Source organism: Trichosurus vulpecula, chromosome 5 (genome assembly GCF_011100635.1).
Source record: "Trichosurus vulpecula isolate mTriVul1 chromosome 5, mTriVul1.pri, whole genome shotgun sequence".
Taxonomy (NCBI): domain Eukaryota; kingdom Metazoa; phylum Chordata; class Mammalia; order Diprotodontia; family Phalangeridae; genus Trichosurus; species Trichosurus vulpecula.
Genome location: NC_050577.1, coordinates 288,737,627 through 288,762,786, shown reverse-complemented (window position 1 = coordinate 288,762,786; position 25,160 = coordinate 288,737,627). Strand labels below are relative to the sequence as shown.

At 42.7% G+C, this 25,160-nt stretch overlaps 1 protein-coding gene across 5 annotated transcripts in view; it reads left to right on the top strand.

The window, feature by feature from the left end:
- The window catches only part of SLC41A2 (solute carrier family 41 member 2), a 131,565-nt gene that overhangs the window by 76,377 nt on the left and 30,028 nt on the right, over positions 1–25,160 (top strand). The window lies entirely within an intron of this gene.

The window sequence follows — 25,160 nt, the reverse complement described above, 5'->3', positions numbered from 1 at the left end:
AGGTTTTGACCTTGGCTTCATTGGTGTCAAGATCTACCCTCATCGTGTTACTAGAAATAGCTTATGAGTCAGGCAGAAATGGTGTTCGAGGGAAAGAGGAAAGAGGGGCAAATGCACTGTGATGTAAAAATGGTCAGTTTGAAGTTAACTGACCTGAGTTCAAATTCTGCCTCCAGTATTTGTTATTTGGCCAGTCACTTAGCTACCTTGAGTCATCAGTAAAAATGAGGTGCTGGCAAGGGTTGAGACGGGCAGGCCCTTGACATCCAAGAGCCTAACCAGAATCACAGAAAGGCTCCCCTTGTACTCAGACTATGAGAGGACATTAGGCTGATCTCTGCCTAAGGGTGTGGTCAGAGAGTATGCTGATGGGTGACAGTGGCTATGGAACAAGGACAGACAATTGAAGTAGGACGCCTGGGGATGTCAGGCATAGATGTTTGTGTGCCACAGGAGGAGCAATATGAGTTGCTGCTCACAGGAGAGGGGCTGAATCAGGCTGTGCTGTGATTATGAGCCAATCCTTGTGACTTTTGCAGATCTCTGCAGAGCCAAGGAATGCTTGAAGTGGGGTGATTATCTTTGCTACTATGTAACCCCTGAATGTTAGGCGTTCCTATGGGAACAGGTCCCAGAGCTAACATGGGGATAATGATAGACAAAGACAGGTAGATGTGTGCTGGGCAGCCGCACTGCCCACTGTCAGGGATGTTGGCCAGTACAGAGGGATGCCCTCTAGGTGGTAATGGCATTGTGCTCATTGCCTCAAATCTTACAACGTTACAGGATTTCATAACCCAAAAGAGGTAGGTCTGATAATCCACAATGGAAAAACCAAGTAGATAAGGAATATCTGTTGTTCAGAATGTAGCATGCAATTAGACAGGCCACCTATTGTGTTAATCCCTATGGGCATTTTCTCTGCTGTCCCTGGTGACAGAGGCTCTCTAATGCTTCTCCTCCACTTCCTGACCCCCGGCCTCCTTCTGGTTTCAGCTCAGTTCCACCTTCTGCAAGAAGCTTTTCTCTCAGCCTCCTTTAGTGCAAGAACCTTCCAATAATCTCCAATTATCTTGTGTATATTTTGTTTGTACATAATTATTTGTGCTTATGATTATCTCAGGCCATTCCCCGACATAAAACTCATCTTTTTAATATGGATGTTCTCCCAAAGACGGTACACTGTGATAATCACAGAATAACACAATCCCTAAAGAAATGATATTGCAAGTGACCCGAGAGCAGTGGAAAGTGATCCTTAGTGGGAAGAAGTTGGCTGCCGCTCCTCGCCAGTGACATGTAGCACACAAGCGGCATGAGGGATATGCCAACAGGACAAGGATCTGTGATTTTATCTGCATGTAGACTCCCTCCCCTGTAGAGATTGCAGCCCTTCCATGACTTAGTGGATGAGTCTTGGAGAGTCATTTTAGCCTTGGACACATGAAGTCAGTTGCCTGTGTTCACAATACTCATACATAAGTGTCAGAAATCAGGTGTGAGCAAAGGATGTCTTGACTCTGCCACCAGTTCTTTATCTCCTACATTATTCTGCCTCTCTGAAAGACAACATCCAGGTGCAGAAGGAAAGGGAGCTGTCTTCTAGAGAGAATGAAGACTCATGGCAGCACATAGTATCAGAAGACCTGCCAGAAGCCCTCTGCCATGTTCAGCACATAGTTTGTTGAAGATTTGTAGGACGCTATGAACAGGAAACATGGAGGAGGAAAAGGAAAAGGATTCTGTGGATTGTTGTCCATAGCATTTAAAGGCATCCCCACAACAGAGGTCACAGTCTATTGAAGTGTGATATTCCTTGGGGGTGTGTGCACAGAGCTTTGTGTACCTTCACCAGCAGCCCCCAATTACTGTTTTGTAAATAGAAGGGATGTGGTGTCAATTCCGTATTATTTTGGTGAACCTTAAGCCTAATCCCACACTGGCTTTCCTCTACCACTGTGTAAGCTTCCAAGTTGTTCCATTATCTGCCTGCCTCTTTCTGGAGGAGATTGTCTAATAATGGGAGTGCCTCCCATTTAAAAGTGAGCTCTCCCTTCTCCAGTTTCTCAGTTTTTCTGGCCCTCTTCTTTATACTTATTGCATATAGTAGATACTTAACTAATATTGATTAATTAACTAATCCAATTCAGACTTTAAAAATGTATCTCTTTTTTTTATACCTCCTACTTATCCCTTCTTCACTTCTCTTATGATAAAAAAATTAAGAGGAGAAAAACAGTTTAGTAAGCTACCCATCAGTCAGATCAGTGGCTGTCCATGTCCTGCCTCCCTCCCTTTTGGTAAAGAAGGCAGGGGCACATTTTCATGTGGGTCCATGCTTAGCTATTTTAACTTTACAGAATTCAGTTTTATTTGTCCCCTCATTCTTTCTGTTTACCTTGTTGTAATCTTTGTGTAGTGTCTTTGTACTTGTGTAGTGTTTTCCTGGTTCTCCTTTCTTTACTTTGTGTCAGCTTACATGTCTTTCCACACTTCTCTGTATTCATCATATTCGTCATTCCCTATAGCACAGTAGTTTTCCATCACATTCATGAACCAAAACTTACTTAGCCTTTTCCAGTGGATGGGTAACCACTTGGTATCTGGTTCTTGACTACTACAAAAAGGCCTGCTATAAATATCTTGGTAGGTACGGAAGTTTTCTCTTTATCCTAGGACTCCTTGGGGAAATCTAGAGGTCAGAGGGTATGTGTGGACTTTTGAGTCACCTTCTTAGTGTGACAGGGGCCATCCCACTAGCGTGAGCTCAGTTTCCTTGTCCTCTGCCCCTCAGGCTGAGATGCACATGAAATGCTAACCCCTTAAGTGAGAGAAGCATGGCAAAGCAGCCTTCCTCTCCTTGCCTGCATTTCTCAGAGAGGCATCCTTCCTAGGATGCCTTTTCCAGCAGGGCCTTAGTGTGTCTGTCAGCATTGGTCATTCCTATCTTTTGCCATCTTTGGTGGTTTGCTGGTTTGGAAGTGAAACTTTAGAGTTGGTCTGATTTTCATTTCCTCTATTATTAGAGGACTCTCTAATATGGTTGTAAATAGCTTACAGCTCTTCTTTTGTGAGTTGTTTGTTCATATCCTTTGATTGAAAGAATGAAAAAGCATTTATTAAATGCTTATTCTGTAGCCAAATGTGGTGTTAAAACCTAGAGAGACAAATATGAAAGAAAACACAATTACAGCTCATTAGGAGCTTTCATTCTAATGGGGTGATGCCACATGAAGAAAGTGGTGGGCAAGGAGGGACACTTTGGTCCAGAAAATTTCAGGGACAGTGAATGGGACCAGTGGGGAGCAGATTGACTCACCTCTCTCAGATACTCTGCCAGCAAGCGCACAGTTGATTTCCTCGTGGTTTAGAACACTGGGGGTTGGGGGAACTGGACTTGGAAGAAGGAGAAGGTAAGGGCACGTGGGGCAAGGCTGCTGGTAGGGCTAGAGAGAAGATGTTAGGAGGGTAGGGAGTAAAGTGAGGCATGGCTGGAGTCTGACTGAAATCCTGGGCCAGGTAAGGAAGTCACCATTCAGGCTGGTGGGGTCCCAGGAAGACATTCTGGAGATGAAAGGGTTAAAATATCCAGCACAGGGTTTTGAGTGTTTGCCTCCTTATCTATGGGGGAATGGCTTTTGCTTTTATATGTTTGGATTCGTTCCCCATGTATCTTGGATATCTGACCCTTATCCATGATTATTTGATTAAGGATTTTTGCCTAATCAAGTACTTCCCGTATTATTTGCATTAACTTCGTTCATGTACAAGGTTTTCAATTGCATGTAGTCATGATCATCTAGTTTTCTATTTTATGATTGCCACTGGCCTTTGTTTAGCTAAAGGATCCCCCTCTCCCTTACCCCATCCATAACTGTGGGACAACCTCTTCTGGTTGTCATCTCACTTGTTACCCGGTTTCATCTATTTTGGGCTGATTTGGCTAATGAAGGAATGAAAGGTGTTGGTCTAGACCTAGTTTCAACTAGCTGCTTTCCAGTTTTCCCAGCAACTCTTGCTAAATCAGAGTTCTTCTCCAAGTTTTGGCCTCCAAGAGCTTACAAGATACAAACAAATAAGGCTGCCACCAGGTATAATATAATAGAGGCAAAGGAGAGATCTGGACAAAGGACTCTGGGAAAATCTGAAAAGGAAGAGATTATCGCTTCAGTCTGCAGGAAGGTGGATAGAGCCATGTTGTGGAAGGTCTCAGATGCCAGGCTCAGAAAGTGAGGTTTGGTTCTGGAGGCGACATGGAGCCAGTGAGAAACTTTGGATAGGGACATGACTCGGTTATAGTTGTGCTTCAACTTAAGTTCAGTGGTTGTGTAAGGAGGAATGATAAAAGGGAGTGCTTGAGAGCAGAGAGTCCATTTGAGCTACTGCAGCATGGTCCAAGCGAGAGGCGATTAGGGCTTCACTTAGCGCTGTAGTGGGGTGTGTGTGTGTGTGTGTGTGTGTGTGTGTGTCTGTGTGTGTGTGAGAAAGAGAGAGAGAGAGAGAGAGGAGAGACACAGAGACAGAGAGAGAGAGAGAGATGAAGGAGAGACAGAGAGAGAGAACACTAGTGCATTAATGGGCACACGAACAAACTGACAGGTTTGTATGTATGGAGCAGGTCAAATGAATTTGAGAGAAAATGATTGAATGAAGGAAAGTAAGTCAGCAACTGCCAATGAATGAATGAATGAAAGAGCATTTATTAAGTGTTTACTCTCTGTAAAGTATTCCGCTAAGTAGGAGCACAAACAGGACGTCAGCACATCTCCAGCTTTAAGGAGCTCCGGGTCTAATGGGGAAGACAAATTGTTTGGGAAGTTGCAGCAGCAGACCGTAGGGGGCAGCAGCAAAGCCAGCTTTAGTGCATCCACTTCCGTTGGTAAAAAGCCACATGCGTTTCTGACGTTGAACCAGTGCTAATGATGTGGTTTCTTTGCCTGTTAATAAAGATGCACATTAGAAAGTATGGGTGCAGTGCCAAGGTAGCTGGGGCTTCTGCATATTATGGCAGAGATAAGTACAAATTCTGTAGACACGTGCTGATGACTGTGCTAGGCAGTGGGGATACATGTACGGTACAAAAGGGAGCTGGTTTTTGCCCTTCAGGAATTTCCGTTCTGCTTTAGGAGAATGCTCGCTCAGATTATAGGCAAATAAAGGCACAGAGACTGAAGGATCGCTACCATGCAGCGGTCAGACCGGACAGAAACGCACACGCCTGCTGGCTGAAGATGACTCGCAAAGCCGAACAATGACTTTTTCCAGCCACTTCAGGAATTGCTACCATTTGTGTTCAATGAAGAGTGAGACTGCACCAATTTGCTTTATGCTCAAAAATGATGATAATCATTTTTAACAGTTCGTTTTATTCCCCATTCTTTGTAATGTTTAGAGGCGAAAAGCTTAGGATGCTTTGGAAGCGTGTTCTTTAAAACACTCTTAAATGTGTAACCATAGAGCGGCTGCCTAGCTGGAAGCAACTTGGAGAGCTTGGAGATCACTCTGTGATCTTACTGAGGAGCATCTGGAGCCCAGGAGAGGTCAGGGATGGGCTCAGGGTGGCTCAGCTGTTTAGCAGCAGAATAGAGATCAGGACCCAGGGCTTGCATCTCCCCACCCTGTGTCCTCTTCCACAACAGCAGAGTGTTACTGTGTAGGTACGTCTTCTTAAGGTTTGGCCTATCTGCAGAAATCATGAAAATGCCCGCAGAACAAACGTTTTGTAGATTTTAGTTGTCTATTAATTATTAAAAAGAGAGCTGTAGAGTATTTCACTTGCTGTCTTGTTAAAAGGCAGCTGGATCAGTTGTGAAAATTAGTTAAGTAGGAAACAAGCATCCAGTGCGAGAGTTTGGAGAAATAAGTGTGCAAAAATGATAGCAAATGGTAATAGAATTTCTGTTGTCACAGAGACATGGGTAAATTTAAAAGTTCTGTAGTAGGATTGAATGTTTATTAGTAGAATAAGCTGAATAAAGATCCTCTCCTTCAGGGGTTCTTTACATGGAGACGATGAGAACTTCAAATTCCATAAAAATAATTACGTTTTTATTTTCATTAATCTCTAATTGAAATTTATCTTTTCCATTAATTATGAATGTAGGCAGCTATGTGGTGCAGTGGATAGAGTACTGAGCCTGGAGTCAGGAAGACCTGAGTTCAAATCTGGCCTCAGACACTTAAAGATGTGTGACTCTGAGCAAGTCACTTTACCCTGTTTGCCTCAGTTTCCTCATCTGTAAAATGAGCTGGGGAAGGAAATGGCAAACTTGTTCAATATCTCTGCCAAGAAAACCCCAAATGGGGTCATGAAGAGTTGAACACGAGTGACAAATGACCAAACAAAAAGCAACAATATGTGATTCTAAGAAGGGGTCCACAGGCTTTGCTAGACTACCAAAGTGTTCCTTGACACAAAAAGGTTAAGAACCCCCACTCTGTATTGACACCAAATTTGTAAGTTGCTTGAGGTTATATTTTGAATTTCAGCTTTTGTGGAATAAATTATTTTTTTTTTCAGTTTGACAAAATTAATCAAAATTGGTTAAGTTTACATTGACACTTTGGATTAACTACAATAAATCTGATTTTTTAAAAAATTACATTAGGAGCAAACTGCTAATATTACTGGCATACATAGCAGTATTCCAACAAAGCAATATAAATTTTTAAAAGCGTTAAATGCTTACTATGTGCTACCAGGGGTGGGGAACCTGAGGCCTTCTAGGTCCTTCGGTGCAGCCTTTTGACTGAGTCCATGTTTTACAGGACAAATCCTTTTATTAAGAAGATTTGTCTGTGAAGTTTTGAGTCATTTAAAGGGCTGGGCTGCACTTGAGGATCTAGAGGGCCACATATGGCCTTGAGGCTGCAGGTTCCCCACCTATGTATAAGGTAGACATTATGCTAAATAAACAAATATAAGAAGTGAAACACACCCTGTCTTCAAGGAGCTTATATTTTTGTAAGGAAAGGTAACACAGAGAGGGAAGTGGTGACTAAGGGAAGGGGGTAGGGTCTGAGAAGTCCAAGAGTAAGGAGTTGCTGTACAGGATGGCCATTTAACACGCTGTTTCCAGATACAATGGAAAGGGATTTGATTGGCGTTCAAAGAAACAGGAGGTAAAAGGGTTGGGGGGTCAAGAGAATACACGTCTGGTAGCAGGCAGATGTTAATTTGACCTGAGAGGACTGGTGGATTACTAGATGTGAGAGGGAAGCATGGTCTGGTGTCCAGGGCCAGCAGGAGATAGTGGAGGGGCTCAGTGGGCTCGCTTACCCTCAGTCACCGATCCCCTGGGCTAGGCGCTAGGGCTGGAGCTCCCAAAATGAGTAGATTAATTTCCCTCTGGACTGGATTCTGGAGGTCCAGGTCTAGGGTGGAAGTTGCTGAGCCACATGGAGGGAAGTTGTGTAGATAGTGGTGGCAGGCCAGTGGGATGGCCTGGGTGGATGGCTGGATGACTGAATGACGGGGAGGATGTGAAAGCGAAGCCTCATCGTGGGGTGATGTTCTGTAGAACGTGTAGGCGGTTTAGGGGAGAATAAGGATTTTTTTTTAAAGTCATACATTGATGAAAAAAATAAAATCCCAACAAGTAAATGGATATTTACTATATGGTACTTGTATTTTGCTATAGGTAAAACTACTCTGAGTTTAGGCAGCAAAGAACTTTGACTCATCTGGCTGCTCAATAAAGCCTTCTCGTGTTGCTGTAGCTAAGCCTTAGGATTCTCCAGTGTTCCATCACCTTTAACAATAAGGATCCATTGTTTGGACAACGGTCATATTTGTCCTCAAACACTGATAATCTCTGAAATTCTTTTTGGGGGTTTGGAGTGTGGGCACATGGATACTTCACTGATCTCTAATCATCCATTTCTCTTTCCATTTGACAGTTTTAAAGCTTAATAAAAATAGCAAATGTGTCATTTTTAAGGTTTGCGAAGCACTTTTTAAATATCATCTCATTTTATACTCACAGCCATGCTGGGAGGTAGGTGAGGAAACTGAGGAGAACAGATTTAAGTGACTTGTCTAGGATCACACAGCTAGTGAGTGTCTGTGGCCGTATTTGAACTCAGGTCTCCCTGACTCCCATGTTCAGTCAATCCATGAGCATCCTAGCTATTTCTAGCTTATTGGAATGTATATAAAATATTAAAAATAAGGGGCAGCTAGGTGGTGCAGTGAGTAGAGCACCAGCCCTGGAGTCAGGAGGACCTGAGTTCAAATTTGGCCTCAGACACTTGACACACTTAGTAGCTGTGTGACCTTGGGCAAGTCACTTAGCCCCAATTGCCCTGCCTTCTCCCCTCAAAAAAAATACCATAAAAGTTAGAGTTTTCTGTGTAAGTTAATGAGTTTAAAGATACCTAAAATCTGATAGGAGAATATATAAGATTGGAATTGAGAATACAATATCTGATAATGGAGATGTTCTTAAGATTGGGAGGGCCCAGTAAGTTTAGGATTCTAATATGAGGGCCTCTTCTAAATAGGGAAGTGATTTTCTATGGCCTGATGTTCTGTGTTTGAGAGTGAAGTTATTCATCTAACCAAGCCTACTATGTGCAGTGTACTCTGCTAGACTAAGGGAGATCCTAAGGACAATAGAATGTGTCTTTTCCCCCAAGGAAACTACAGTGCCATAGAGAGAGAGAGGGAAGACATTTACACAAATAGAAATTAGAATTTAATGAGTTATAAGAGGAATATAAAATGATATGAGAGCAAATTAGACAGAAATCACTTAGAATTTAGGGGAAATCAGAATGTGTCATGGGGCAGGTGATACTTGAATTGGGCCCTGAAGGAAAGGCTGTCAGTATATATAGCAAAGGTTTAGAGGTAGGGGCGCCTGGGGTTTGTTTAGTACACAGTGAGTCCAATTTGATTGGAACATAGAGTACATAGGATGGGAAGGAATGTGAGGCAAGGCTGGAATATCTCAGTTTTAGGATCATAAAATTTAAAGCTGAGAAGGACTTTAGAGATCCAAGAATTACAAAATTAGGAGGTGTCTCAGCAGCTTTTCCATTCAGTTCATATCCAAAGGAGAATTCTTTCTTCACCATAGGTCTTGAGCCAGCTTTTCTGCTTTGGGATTGCCCCAGCTGTTAGGAAGGTGTGTTTTCTTTTCAATAAGGTCAAGCCTAAATTTGCCTTTCTGTAGCCTCTGAGGACATGGAGCTGGGAGGGAGAGACCATTAACACAAGGATTGTGACAAGCAAGAGCATTGGGACCAATCTAATAAGAAGAAAGTTGGCCTTTGGGGACATAACCCACATCACAAGTGTACAATGGCAGAGACATAGCTACAGAACAGGGCCTGGGGGTTTTAGTGGACTCTCAGCAGGGGGATGTGGTAGCCCAGAAAGCTAAGGTGATCTTGGGCTTTAGGAACAGAGGCTTGACTTCCAGGAACAGAGGGGTGATCGTCCCTCTGTCATCTGTCCATCCATCCTCATCTGGAGTTCTGTGCTCAGTTCTGGGTGCCACGGTTTAAGAAATACATGGATAATCTGGGGCAGCCCAGCCTTCCTGAGAGTCCCTGAGGCCATGTCACGTGAGGATTTGTTGGAAGAACCAGCCCTATTTAGCCTGGAGAAGAGAAGACTGGGGTGGAGGGTGGGGGGAACAGAGGTTAGACTGGTTCTGTTTGGCCCCTGAGGTAGAACTGGGAAGATTGGTGGAAGGTACAAAGAGGGTAGTTCTGGTTTCATGTCAGGCAAAACTTCCTAAAATTGAGAGCTGTCTCAGTGTGATAATATATCTCATAATTAAAACCACTGTCATTTTCCCCTTAAGGTTTTCCTCTTCTCCATTCTGACCATTACCTAGTTACTTCAGCTGAGCCTTCTGTGTCTAGACCCAGTCCCTTCATCATCCTGATTGCTCCCTTTCCAGATGCACTCCAGCTTATTGACATTCCTCCTGAATCTTACATCCAGAACTAAACAGCACATTCCAGAAGGGCTTTGAGTTGGGGAGAGGATGATGGAACTTCCCACTTCCTGAGAGTGCTTAGTGCCAGCTCTCTCTTAATGTGGCTTAATGGCTGCCATGTCCCTCTGTTGACTTAGGCTGAGCTTGCAACCCAGCACACCCCCCAGAGCTGCCATCTAGTCATGTCTCCTCCATTTTGCACATAGGAAGTTGATCTTGTGGACCCAAGAACAAGACTCTATATTTATTTCCATAAAACGTCTTCTTATTAGAATCTACCTCAATATTCTAGCCTCTGAAGATTGTTTTGAATTCAGACTACATCCTCCATTGTGTTAGCTATCCCTCCTAGCTTTGTATCATGTGCAGCTTTGACAAGCATGCCATCTATGACTTTATCTGAATCTTTGATTAAAAAAAATATCAGCTAGCAAAGGACTAAGTACAAATCCCTGAAGGCATTCTACAGGAGACCTCTTTCCAAATTGATATCAGACTGTTGGTTGGATCTGGTCATTTATCTGGTTTTGAATCCACGTAATTGTGTTCTTGTCTAGCTGACATCCATCTTACCCAAAGGAATAGCCTGAGAGATTTTGTCAAATGCTTGTTAAAATCTAGATAAGCTGTTATCTGTAGTGTTCTCCTGATGTAAGGATCTGCCAATACTGAATGGAAGGGAAATCGTTTTAGTCTGGCATGAGCTATGATTGGCGACATCATGCTAGGCTTTTGGGATACCCACCTCATTTCCATATGTTCGGTAGCTCTGCCTTTAATAAAACCCTCTAGACTCAGGAAACGTGCACTCTCTTGCCTTCTCTGCAGAGGCTGTGGGCATGGGATAGTGTTGGTCATGGTGGATGTATTGGTTGCTTCTTTATTCTTTGTTACAAGGAATGGATCATTAGGTCAGTGAGAGGGGAGGGCTTCATTTGGAAGTGAAGGTGATAGAAAAACTATCAGTAAATTTAGATATGTTCTAGAATCTTTTTGGAATTGAAGTGGAGCTGCTTGACTTGTGGTCTGTAAATTATTCTCTTTCCTCCTTTTGTAAATCTAGGTACCACTTGCCCTTCTTCAGTTCTGTGATTCCCCTCCAGTCCTCCATAGAGTTTTGGGGATCATTGACAGTGGTTTAGCCATCATGGTTGCTGGTCTTTCCAAGAAGGAGTGATGTCGTTCATTTGGACAGCTCCTACCATCTTTCTCTTTATCTTGAGTATCAGCTTCCCTTTAGTCCTTTGGGCTCCACCTGTTCTTGCCCAAAGGTCATTCTCCTTGGCAGAGAAAACAGAAGAGATTTGAGCAGCTACCCCTTCTCTCCCTCAGTGGTTATTGTCGGCCCATCCTTTCTTTTTTGTTACCTTCTTTCCCTCAGTTTTTTTTCTAGGCAAAAACCAAATAACAAACGCTGTTTTGTGGTAGTAAAAGTTCCATGCTGGCCTCATTGAGCAATCATGACATTTTTCTCACAGGAGCAAGCTGCACTTTGGAATGACCCTCAGCTCCCTGCCTTTTCTTCCATCTTCTGAGTAGGTCAGGGAGTTCACCCTGCATCCACCTAGGTTTCCTCAAACAATTCCTTCTTTTCCTTCTCATCAGAATTCTTTCTCTTTGTCACCTGAAAATTTAATTCTTGACAGCTCTGCATCCCTTGGGTCTGACTTCCCTGGTAGATTTCTTTTTTTTTGCATTCCCTTGTAGAATTCTAATCCATGGAATCTTTTGTATCCTTTCTCTGAAATCTTTGAAATATGCTTTCCAAATATCAGTTTGGCATCATCAGACTCTGCTCAGTTTTCTTTTTTAGTGCAGCCTTCCTCCTTCTTCATTTTACAGATGAGGAAACTGAGACCTGGAGAGGCTAAATGAGTTCCCCGAGGTCACACAGATGGAAGATTGCAGAGCTGGGATTGGAACAAAGATCCTTTGTTCCAGTTTTATAAGAGCACTTCAGATGGTGCTCTCTTGCTTTTCTATTAAACTTAGCTGCCTTTTTAGACATAGAGCGCAATTTTGTGAGGCAGGATTTCCTTGGTTCAGAGTGTTCCAGAGAAAGAACGGTTGCAGAGAGTTTGAAGTTTTGGATTGTCCTCAGGTCAGAATTGGTGCACAAAGGCTGATTTTTGTCCTTTAAGAACATCAAATGTAGGTCACTCAAAGGAGGTTGAGTAACCTCCTTCTCTGACTGTGCATTTTAAAATCGGGATAGAGACAGGACTTGATGACCTGAAATCCTCCACAGCTCCAGGCTTCTCTGGAGAATGTGAGAAGCCATAGATCTCGTTTTTATCAATAAGTAGAAACAGAAAAGCATTTTGATGGTCGTCCTCTTGAAAAATGGCCTCATTCAAATCCATTTTCTTGCTACTTCAGCTTCCTAAACAGTTATTGCAAACCTTTCAAAAGGAAGACCTAGCTTATGAAGTTTTATTCCAGTGAGATAAGGCACATAATTAGTTTATGGTAATTAAAAAGCAAAATGTCAGTGATTAATGAAACATTTCTGTGTGACTAAAGGACTGAAATCATCATGTCAGAAGAATTTCATTCTCTAAGTGGGAATGGCAAGGTGGTACTGGCTGAAGAGGAAATGGTTATTCCCTTAAAAAGTGAACAAGAACACAGGCAGGCAGTGCTTTGAGGAGCCATGTCTTTTGTTCATAGGATTGGAATGAAAACAGCTAGGCCTCATTTCTCATTTTGGGGCTCTGGAGGGCACCAATTTATTTCAAAAAGTATTTATTAAGCATCAGTTCTGTGCAAGGCACTGCGACACAGAGACAAGGGAACCAGAACCTGCCCTCAGGGAACTTGCTTACATTCTGCAGGGGGTGGTAGAACACATGTGCAGCATGAAACAAGGCAGATTCAGGAGAGAACAGTGCTAGCTGGGAAGGGGGGGCCTGGGGGAAGCTCTGGGAAGAAGGTGGCCCCCTCTCTAAGTCTTGAAAGAGACATGATTCTGAGAGGAAAAGACAGGGAGAAAGAACAGGACACCCCAGGTGTGGGGGCGCAGCCTGTTGGGGAGCCCAGGGCCAGAGAAAAATGGAGGGTTGAGTTGGGTTGGAACCTAGAGTTCATGAAGAGCAGTATTGTAACATGAGCGTGAATGGTAAGTGGCAGACAGACTGTGGAGGCCTTGAATGCCAGATTACAGAATGGGTGTTTTATTTTATAGGCCAAAGGTTCTTAATCTGAAGTCTGTAAAAGTGAATGGGGAAAAATGACATCTGTATTTCCATAGAATTGGATTTCTTTTTGATTCTTTGTGCATTGACAAATCTGGTTCTGAGTAGGGATCTGTGAGAGACAAAAATGTGAAGACCTAGGCACATGGGAATGACTGAAGGTTTCTGAGCAGAGGAGGGAGGTGGCCTGTGCCTTAGAAAGATCATTTTGTCAGCTAAGGGAATGATGAACTGGAAAAGAGAGAGACAAGGCAGGAAGACCAGTGAGGCCGTTGCTGTAGTCTAGGCTAGAGGTGATGGCTATGAATGGAGAGAAGGGGGTGGATGTGGGAAATATAAAGGGAATATTGACAAGACTTGGCCACTGTTGGGATGTGATTGGTAAGAGAGGGGAAAGAAATCCCGGGTGATTCTGAGGTTAGGATTGTTGTATGCTCCGGGAAGTACAAGTGAAGGGACTGCTTCTCCACGAAATGGGGGAAGGTAAAGAATTCTGGTTTTAACAGGTTGTTTAACCGGCTTACAGGGCATTCAGAGGGATGTCCTTAGCAGACAGTTTACTTACATTGGGGGAGCAATTAGGGGTGTGTGTATGGATTTGGGAGCCATCTCTGTAACAGTGATACCTGCACCCATGGAAGCTGAGGAGATCGCCAGTGGGGCACATGGAGAGAAAGAAGAGAGACCAGAACTGGAGAACCTTGGAAGACACTCATTCTAAGGGGACGAGAGATAGAGGATGATTCAGAAAAAGAGGCAGAAAAGGAATACAGTGAGACAGGTAGAAAGAGAATCAGGAGAGAACATTGTCATGGAAACCAAGGGAGGAAAGTGTATGTAGGAGACAGATACGCACAGCCATATCACAAGCTGCAAAGTGGTTAAGAAGAATGATGATGGAGAATGAGCCATTTGGTTTAGCACTTAAGGAATCATTGGTAACCCTGGAAAGCAGTGGGGTCAGAGGTAATACTCATGGTTATATTGAAAATCATGATTTTCATCCTGTAGAGTTCAATTTGAGTCAAATTCTGGCTTGGAAATCTCTTGGCACTACATAAATGTACATTGCATGGCAGTGTAGATAGTATTTCCTTACCTGTATCAGCCAGTTATCTCGTCTGTGTTTGAAGGTACAGCTGTCTTAAAACACTAGCAAATTCACTGAACAAATTGGTTCATACATTTGATTTAAATAAAATTCAAGCAGTTGAAAAATTCTCCTCCAGTGCATTCTGGCAGGCTATGTCAATGGAAGGGAGGTCCAGCAGAGCTCAAAGGCATCACAGTGGATTCTAGAAGTCCATCATCTAAGGACATCTGGCTGAATTCGTTAGAAGGATGGTCATAAAAATTCATGAAACCATCTAGTAATATTTGGAGAGGTTGGGATCTGTGTTTATGGAATGATTACCCACACTGACTAAATCAGATTTTTTGAAAAGTGCTGTTAAAATCCAGTTCCTGCTGCCACCTCATCTCCAGCCTCCTCAGGTGAGAAGAGAAGCCAGCTCTTCCTCTGACCTCGTGCCTCGTGCCTTCCATGTCCTGCTGGGTGCAGCATGTCCCCTAAGGGAAGGTGACAAGTGGCTAAGCCGGGTATCTTCCATCTGCCTCAAAACAATGACTTTCATCTCTGCCAGCCTGAGACAATTTCCACCTCCTCTTGCCATCCTGACCTCCCAATCTGGATATGGAGGACCACTGGTGCAAAGAGGGTCTAGTTTCCCTTTGACCTCAGGCCTTCCATGTCCTGCTGCACTTGTCCCTTGGGGGAAGAGAGAGGAAAGTTGGGGGCGGAGGCAGGACTTCTTTCTCTTGCAGTTCAGGCTTGACTTCCATCTCCTGCTGTGCCCTTTCTGCCTAATCTCCAGCCTTCAGAAGGCCTCCCATCTGACTGTGTGCTTCCCACCTCACACTGTTCTTGTCTCCAGCCTAATCTCCTTCCTCCTTTGAGAAAAGGAGTGGTGCCCTCCATCCAATGGTGAACATGCTCAGGCCTGGTCATGTCTTTCATAGCCAAACCTCATTCCCCATCCCCCCACAGCCTGATTCTTTCTTCCCATCTCTCTCAACCCTCCCACCCAAAAGTTTTAATCAAACAAAATTCGGCCTTTCCACCGGCGGGCCCTCTGGAGTGCCTGTACCATAGCTAACAAACTTCCCTTCATCCTATATCTTTTCCTCTCCCACCACTTACATCTGCTAACTATTACTGAAACCTGGCTCCCTGTCTTGACCCAGCTTCCCTGGCCACCCTTTCCATATATGGTTTCATCTTCATCTATCTCCTTGGCTTCTCCCTGGTATTCTGGTAGAGGGCAACGCCGTCCTCCCAGTCCATCAGGCTCACAACCTAGGAGTCAACCTGGACTCCTCGCTGTCTCTCACACCCCAGATCCAAGCTGTTGCTAAGACCCTTTGATTTTACCTCCATAACATCTCTGGAACATACCCCCCTTCTCTTCTCTGATACTGCCACTATTCTGGTGCTGGCCCTCATCACCTCACACCTGGACTGTTAGAATCACCTCCTGGCTGATCTTCCTGCCTCAAATCTCTCCCCACTCCAGGTCATCCTCCATTTAGATACTAGAGTGATTTTCCTACAGATCCCACCATATTACCCCCTACCCAGTAAACTCCACTGACTGCCTGTCATTTCCAGGACCAACTATAAAATGTTCTTTGTGGCATTCAAAGCCCTTAATGCCCTAGCCCCCATGTACCTTTCCCATCTTCTTACACCTTCCTCCCTGCCATGTACTCTTCAGTCTAGTGACACTGGTCTCTGGGCTGTTCTGTGCACTAGATACTCCATCTCTCTGCTGGGGACATTTATCTGGCTGTCTGTCATGCTTGGAATGCTTTCCCTCTTTTGTTCTGACTGCTGACCACCCCAGCTTCCATTAGGTCCCATCTAAAATCCCATCTTCTACAAGAAACCTTTCCTAACCTCTCTTAATTCTAGAGCCTTCACACTGTTAATTATTCCCCATGTATCCTTTATGTAGCTTTCTTCTTATCTCTGCCATTAAATTTTGAGCGTCTTGAGGCTTGAGGGCAGGGACTGTCTTTGCCACTTTTTGTATCCCCAGCACTTAGCACAGTGCCTGGCACCTAGTAGGCCATAGATGTTTATCAATAAGTCAATAAGTGTTTATCGATTGAAAATTCCAGAATTTATCTTTATTCATGTGAGAAGTAATCTTTAGTTTCTTTTATTACTATGTTGCCAAACTGAATTCACATGAAGACTGCTGCAATTATGAGTACTTCTCTCCCTTACTGTCCTTGGTCATTATTTTATTAGAAAAATTTTAAGAAGTTCAGGTGAGTAGAAGTCTAAGACCTGTACTTACGAGTCACCTCAGAATTTTCTGCGTGCTAAAATCAATTATACATAATTTAAACATTCTTTCTGAAAAGTTAGGCTAATAATCAAAATTAAAATCGACATTTATATTTGCAGGCCAACCCTCCAATATCGAGACAATATAAAACACTGCCAGTCGCGAGCCCTTTTTGTCTGTGCTCAGCAAACATTAGCTAGGAAATGAATGTAATGCAATTTATGTCCTGCTTTATTGCTTTGATTTTTAAATTGAAAAATTGTCTTGGATTTGGATAATGATGGAAGAGGTTTATCTAAGCCATCTTCCCTAATTAGAATATTAGGGTGTCTGAGGGATATCTGTATGATTAGTAGTGGTGTAGCTTATCTGTTCTTCTAGGAGCAGAGTGTACTGAGTCTGGTCGTCATCCTTTTTCCCCTCCAGTGGTTCTCCTCAGAGGCCGGGCTGTGCTGGAGCCAGCTCAAGCCAATTCCATTTTCAGAGCCAGCATTTTACCTTAGAAATCAGTTGGATCCCATGAAGTAGAAGTGAGCCCTGTGAGAGGCATTCCCCCCAATCTGCAACCACCAAGCCATATTCTTTACATACTCACCATGTATCTTCTAACTGGATAGAAAATAACAACCATGGCAATAGCATTTCATCTTGCAAATCATATCAGTAACCCATCAACTTTTCACAGTTTTGTGAAAAAGTCTTGAGGGGTATAAGACTAAAAACCTATACTGAATAAAGAATTAGTCAAAGGACGTGAGCAAACTCCTTATGACAATCCGTGGTAGTAAGAGAAATTCAAATTAGAGTATGAAGTGGCTACTCTCCCTCCATGACAGGCAGGGCAGTGTGCTAGGTAAAGTACTTCACTTGAGGGAAAGAAGACCTAGGTTGGAATCCCAGCCCAGACGTTTCCTACATTTGTGACTTGAGTCACTTAGCATCTCCAAGCTTCTGTCTCCCTTCTGTCAAAGGAGGGTAGATGTAGCTCCTGTCTCGGGAGCTCTTTCTGTGAGGGTTGGAGGAGTACACTCTGCATGTAAAGTGCCTTACTAACCTTATAGCCAGTCAGTGATAGAAAGAATTATGCCAGGACCAGCTACCTTCAGAAACTTCCAGGCATAGAGAAGGTCCTATTGGCGCATAAGATTCAAGAGATTACACTGATTAGCTTCTCATCTTACCTCAGTTTCCTGAATAATACCAGTATTTCCACTTCCTTTTAATTATCTTAAATCACATCTTCCCGTGTATAATTTTTTGATATTGACCCTGGGTTAGCCCCATAAACCCCCAGAAGTAGGTCTAGGCACCCATAAGAGAAGCATCATTACACAGTTAAACCTAACTGATATTGCTGTTTTTGGCCAAATAATAAAGAATGTGGGCCTCTTGAGTAGAGCAAGTTATAAGGGGCACCTTTGGGTGTCGACCATGATTGTTATACCAACAAAAATGTTTCTGTCATCATGCAAGGAGGCTGCTGCCAATTGAATCTTTGTCAGGATGTTGTGGTTTGCTTAGCCAGAACCCCTTGTGAGGAGCCCATCACTCATTCTTCCTTAGTCCTTCTGAGTGCCCAGTTTGGTGGGTATGTTTTAGGAAACTTGCAGCCTTCATTCTTGTTTCTTAGGTAGGACTGTTTCCCAGGACTTGTTTGCCTGGATCAAGCCCAGCAAAGGTATAAGCCACTAAATCTCCATCAATCCTCCACAAATCACAAGGGCCCTGATAAACTGACTCTCCATTCAGGTCCAGCTTGGGGTGGGAAGAAGGGAGCAGGAGAACCTCGACTCCCCATTTACCAGCTTAGGTGTTTGTTTCATCAGCAAATATTTGAGTGCCTTATGCTGTACTACGAGAAGGAAAATCAGCAAGTGTAAGGAGCTTCCTTTCCTTTAAAGAGCTCATAATTGAATTAGAGGAACAGAAAGCATAAAAATTAAATACCATATACGATTTAATAAATAAGGGGGCAAGACAAGGATAGAAGAAAAGTCATCATGTACACCAGTACATGATAAATTGACTGGTGCAGACAGTAAATTATAGAAGATTTAAATTTAAGGAGTTACCAATTCAGATCTGGGTTAGGGGCGTGTCTGAGCTAAATCTTTGAGTTTGGAGGGATGGGGTTGGAGATGGGTCTTGACAAAGTAGTTAGCTTTGCATAGACAGAGTAGGGGTGGTATGTAGTTGAGCAGAATTCTAAAAAAGTATAGAGGTGGGGGAAGTACAAGGCCTGTTTGGGGCCAGCAAATTTATTTAGGTTAAAGATCCAAGTAGGGTTAATATATATAGAAAGGAAAGTAGGTTGGGATCAGGTTGCAGAGGGCTTTGAATGCTAGGTTAAAACATTCATGCTTTACCTTGCAAGTATTTGGGAGCAATATGGTCAGAGTGATATTTTAGGAAAATTAATCTGATGCCCATGTCAGGATAGGTCATAAAATCTATTCCCCCAGCCATCATGGAAATATGGAGGATAGAAACCTCTCTCATTTCTTTTATCCCCAGCAACAGAGTAATTCTACACATAAGGTAGCCAGATTTCTTTGTCTCTCTGAGATATTCGATCAATTGTAAGAAATTGTGAGTGGTTTGGGTTTTTTTTTGAGAAAAATTATATTTCTTCATGTGAATTGCCAAGTGAGCCTAGGGCAGCTCGCCAAATGAGCCCTGATCAGAAGCTCAATGATCTTCCATGGGGCCAGCACTAAACATTTACTGGAAACATGTATTTCTTAATTTAACTAAATATGAATTTGAGCTTTGAAGTCACCCCCAGATGTGCCTGCTGTGAGAACTTCTTCATACCATCAGTCATTGAGCTTCTTATAACCATAGGCCCTGAAAATGAGCTCCCAGGGAACCTGGGATCTTCTGCTAGTAGTTTGTTCTGTCTTGGGCTCTTGTTGCTGGTGTCGCTAATCTAGGGACACTCTTGGCACTTTTGGCTCCTTTGGCCAAGCTTTTTGTCTCATTCAATGCTGGGTAATGCCAAAGAAATGCCAATAGCACAGCTGGGACTTGAAACAAAGTATGTCATGAAGCCAGGAAGATTTCATTTTATTTTTTTGAGACATTTAAGAGCTGCAAGGTAAGAATTAGCTGATAGAGTATAAAAACTTCTCCGTTGCCATCGTGGTAGGTATGAAACATCCTTTTGTTTTCTCACTAAGTTTGCTGTTTACTTTTCATTTTGACTTTGACTTATCTGGGAAAATTTTGCTATTTTCTTTCAAAACCTCATTTAATTTGATTTTTATTTTTTTGCAGCTATTAATTGTAATAGCCATTATGTCTGTGTTGCTGAAATTATTAATCCAGAAAGGAAGAAATAGTGGATGTACAAATTAATGTACTTAGTGGGGTTTTTAAAAATTATATAGATATATGTGTATGTATATATATCACATATAAATATATATATAGGCAAAATATGGACTTTCAATAAAATGGAGGACTTTCAAGCTTTCTCAGTGAAAAGACCAGAACTGAATAGAAAATTTGACTTTCAAACACAAGAATCAAGAGAAGCATGAAAAGGTAATCAAGAAACGGAAATTGCAAGGGACTTACTAAAGTTGAACTGTTTTGTTTACATTCCTACATGGAAAGATGATGAGTATGATTCATGAGACCTCAGTATTAGGGTAGTTGAAGGGAATATGCATATATATATATGCATATATATATGTTTATGTATATATATATAAGTGAATGTGTATGTATGCATGTATCTATGTGTATATGTATGTATATGTATGTATGTGTATATATATATATATATATGTAAAAGAGAGAGAGCAGACACAGGGTGAGTTGAGGATGAAGGGAAGATAGCTAAAAGAAATAAAATGAAATTAAGGGATGAGAGAGTAACTTACTGAGAGAGGGAGATAGGGAGAGATAGAATGGGGTGGATTATCTCCCATAAAGGTGGCAAGAGGAAGCAGTTCTAGGAGAGGAGGGGAGTGGGCAGGTGAGGGGGGAATGAGTGAACCTTGCTCTCATCAGATTTGGCCTGAGGGGGAATACCATACATACTCAGTTGGGTATCTTACCCCACAGGAAAGAAGAGGGAGGAAGATAAAAAAAAAAATAAAAGGCAGGGGGATGATGGAGTGGAGGGCAGATGGGGGTGGAGGTAATCAAAACAAACACTTTGGAAAGGGGACAGGGTCAAGGAAGAAAATTCAATAAAGCGGGATGGGTTGGGAAGGAGCAAATGTAGTTAGCCTTTCACAACATGAATATTGTGGAAGGGTTATACATAATAATACATGTGTGGCCTAGGTTGAATTGCTCAACTTCTTAGGGAGGGTGGGTGGGAAGGGAAGAGGGAAGGGAATTTGGAACTCAAAGTTTTAAAATCAGATGTTCAAAAACAAAAAAACTTTTTGTATGCAAATAAAAAATAAGATACACAGTATACATATATATATAGCACATATATTTTTTATTTTAATTGGGGAGTAATAATGATATTTTGGTAACATTCTAGTAGTCAAATTGCGATTTTTACAAAAGCATTACAGCTGATCATTAGCAATGTCTCCTTTTAAATTCCATACAAAGGAAGTTGCAGCTGGCACAGACATTCTGGAGTTTAATAGCGTACGCCTTTTTGCATTTGTATTGACGTGTTCCCTATCTAATAGAACACTGAGAGCACATTACCCTGAGACAATCCCCAGAGTACATTAAGATGAGCTGGAGACTATCATAGCCTGCATTTCTGTGACAGATCCCCTGCACTTAAAAACCGATCTGAATGCCCTCTTTGCTTCCCATGGAAGTCTTTATAGAGGATTCTGGTCTTTATGTGGAGACTCCAGGGAGCCCACCGAGAAGTCCAGGGCTATACTTTGTTTGGCCTCTCCTGAGACGTCTGGTTCCTGCTTAGGAGTTGGTGGTACTTGTTATATTTGTTCTTAGTGTCACATGGTTCTCCCATATGGTGATCATTCCAAGGCTGTGGAGATGTGTTTCTTGGGCTTATTGATGCTCTTATGAGCAATAGGGATAGATCATGGACTAGAGTGTGATTTTATTGGTATAGGGATCTCCAAGCATGGAAACTCCCTTCACCCATGCCAAGGGGTACTTCTGCAACTTGTGATGTTTGAGAGTTGTCAAGAGCACCGAGGAGTTAGGTGATTGGCCCAGGGTCACATATCTAGCATGTGTCCACAGCAGGACTCCTCAAACTCAATTATCTACTGTGTCACGCAGCCTTTCTTACCCAGAATTCATTTTAAGTTGTTCATTTCAGAAAGCAACCTTAGGAAACAAAAAATTTTTAAATAGTTTACTGCCAGTGTGATAGTCTTTCTATAAATAGAAAGTGGATTGGATGAAAAGTTAAAATGAAAAAATCAAGTGACTTTTACCAGAATAATATATTTGACTGAAAATGTTATTATTCAGTAGTTTCAGATATGTCTTACTCTTCGTGACCCTGTTTGGGTTTTGGTTTTTTTTTTTTTTGGCAAAGATACTGGAGCGGTTTGCCATTTCCTTCTCCAGCTCATTTTAAAGATGAGGTAAGTGAGGAAGACAGAGTAAAGTGACTTGCCCAGGGTCACACAGCTAGTAAGTGTCTGAGGCTGGATTTGATCTCAGGAAGATGAGTCTTCTTGACCTGAAGTCAGGGGCCCTCCAGGCCCTGCACTCTATCCACTGTGCCATCTAACTGCCTGAAAAATACTAAATTTTTAAGGCAAATGCCTGCAATTTAAGTAACAATCTCAGGAGCTAAGGAAAGGGTCCAAATAAGAACAAACAATATTTTATTTAGCCGTTTGTGGGTCTTCATTATTTAACTTGGTTAATGCTCAGAAGCTTCTATTTTCTAGATATGCTTTTGTTCCTTTGCTTATTTTTATGTTAACTTTTTGGTGTGAAGCAAACTTTGTAGAACTCTTGGAAAGCATTCATGTGATCCCAGAGTTGGCGGTGACCAATGGTCATCTAGCTTAATCCTTACCCAAGACCCAGATCCTTTGGGCCAATGCTGTGCAGATCCCAGATAATAAAGCATTGAGTGTCTAGGGATACAAAGATCCAAATGAAACAGCTCCTACCCTCAAACAATCGACATGCCAATGACATTTACACACCTAAGTAAATAAAACGTGTAGACAAGTAGAGGGTCCCTAGCAGCTGGGTGAGCCTTAGGAGCTGGGAGAAGAAGGGGTTGGACCCAGTTAGCCCAGGCTCCTCAGAGCCAATTGTTAAATTTCCAAGGTGGGCATTTACATCTCAGGCATCAGCAGATGCTACAACCAAGGCTTGAATGATAGATCGTTCTGTTGAGTGTCTATACTTCAGAAAGATATGGAGAAAACATTAATGATACAGATTAAACTAAAAAGTGTGTCGTGTGTACATTTTTTGGAGGAGAGCTAGTTTAAACATATACCAGCACCCCCCTGGCTTGGTTTTGGAGCCTTGGAGGTTATTGAGTCCAGCCTCCTTGTTTTACAAATGAAGAAAATGAGGTTGAACTTCAGAGCAAATACAATCAAATTACAAACAGACCCAGTACAATTCATAGTTACCAAGAAAACCATCAATATCTGAGTTCAGCCAGAAGGGCCTTAGAGTGGCTGCCCAGAGTCCTGCACCTCCAGGAGTGAGAGCCTTAAGCAAATAACTCTGTTTTCTCTTTTTATACAGTTTCAGATGTCATCAAACATCATCTGAGCGACTAGAACTTACGCTCTTACTGTTGGCCCCACCTGGAGCCCCACCTTATTTACCAATTCACACCCACATAAGCTTAGCACCTAGTAGATAGGGGTTTGGGGCCTGGGGTTTAGCACCTAGTAAGGCTCAATCAAAGACACCCAACTTAATTGATATTACAGGGGCCTACCTCATCTAGGGTCTCACAGTCATTGTCCTGGGCAAGTTTCTTCCTAAGCCCAAGGCCAGCATTTTAGTGGCTCACAGAGTGAGTGGCATTGGGCTGAGCCTGGAAGGGAGCTGGGGAATTGAGGAGGCACAGAGGGAAGCCTGGGCAAGAGCAAGATGGAGTGATGCAACCATGGGAGGGTCAGGGATTCTCGGTAGGTCTTCATTTCCTCATCTGGAAAAAGGAGATGATGCATGTGAAGAATTTTGCATCATATACATGTTAACTCTTGTTAGTGTTGAGAAGACTAGCAGACAGGTCCATGTGGCTGGACCATGGGATTGGTGATGGACTGGGAAAGGGAGGCTGGAGGCAGGCTGAGAATGACTTCAAAGATATGGAAGAGGTTCTGTTTTATCCTGGGGCTTCTCAAATAAGGGAGTGGCCTGGTCACTCTGTGCTTTAGCACAATTATAAGTTAAAAAGGGGTGAGGATTGAGGGAAATCAACCAGGAGGCTGTAGCAGTAGTCTGAATGAGAGGGAATGAGGGCCTGGAGTAGGATGGATGGTGGCCATGTGAGTGGAGAGACACAGATAGATGCAAGATGTTATGGACATTGAATTGACAAATCTTGGCAACTGGCCGAACATGGGGGTGAAGCAGAGTGAAGAATCAAGGAAGATGTCTGAGGCTGTGGCCCAGGAGACCTGGAGAAGATGGCTGAGCCCCCAGTAGAAATAGACAAGTGGTCCAGCGTGTGCTTGTGCCCCTCTGGGGACAGGGAAGTCACTGCCACTTCCAGGATCCCATTCAGCTTTCAGAAGCCCTTCCTCATTGGGCTGAAATGTTCCCTGCTGTTGCTTGTTCATCTTTTCCCTTGTAACTTTCTCATATTTGTGGGGGAAATGCTTCTTTAATCATCTTAAGTGAGTGCTAATGAATTTTGTGTTTACTAAATGAGACATGATGAGAGAATTGTGAAGCTACATTTAGTTTAAGACCTAGTAATTATCATTTCAGTTTTGAAAGTATCATAATGCTCTAAACTGCTTTATTTTGGGTGTGTTGGCACAAAAAGAGATTGACTTTCGCTGTTTTAAGGGAAAAAATGGAAAATTTCAAGGGAGGTTCATGTTGTTACTGTTTCTGTACTTTTCAGTTTTCATGGGATGAAATCCCCAAGATTCTTACTTCCACATTTAAGCAAATTAGTCCTATTAAAGTTGATTCCTTGCCAGTGCTTGGCTAGGCATTTGGCCACATAGATAGATTAGTCAGGATTTGAGCAGATCTCCTGGGCATCCTGCCACTTACCTTTGGGGATGTGAGCCTCTAATCTTGCATGTAGCCCAACTGGCATTTTTGAAAGAGGCTGTGAGAAGCTAATAACTGGCATCTAGGTCCAGAAAGTCATTGTAGAGTCAGGTTACTTGTCCGTCAGGTACAGATGATAGTTCAAGAACCATTCAATGGAGTTCAATTCAGTAAAAATATATATGTATATATTTTTATATTAAATTATATATATATTCTCCCCCCTGCCACGTGAAGGCCCCATGATCTTTCTAGTGTTAGCAACAAAACATGATGAGGCAGCCATGACCCGAAAGCATCTACCTTCTTCATAAGTGCCTTGGGTTGCCATTGGGATGGTTGTTCTGGGCTCCAGGTCTGCCTCAGGCTCTCTTTCTGCCTGTGAATGTTGGTGGCAGGGCCACTGCAATCTGTGCCCCACATCTCACTGTGCACCTCATTCACTGTCACACTGAACCTTATTGGGACCCTCGTTTCCCCGAGTGCCC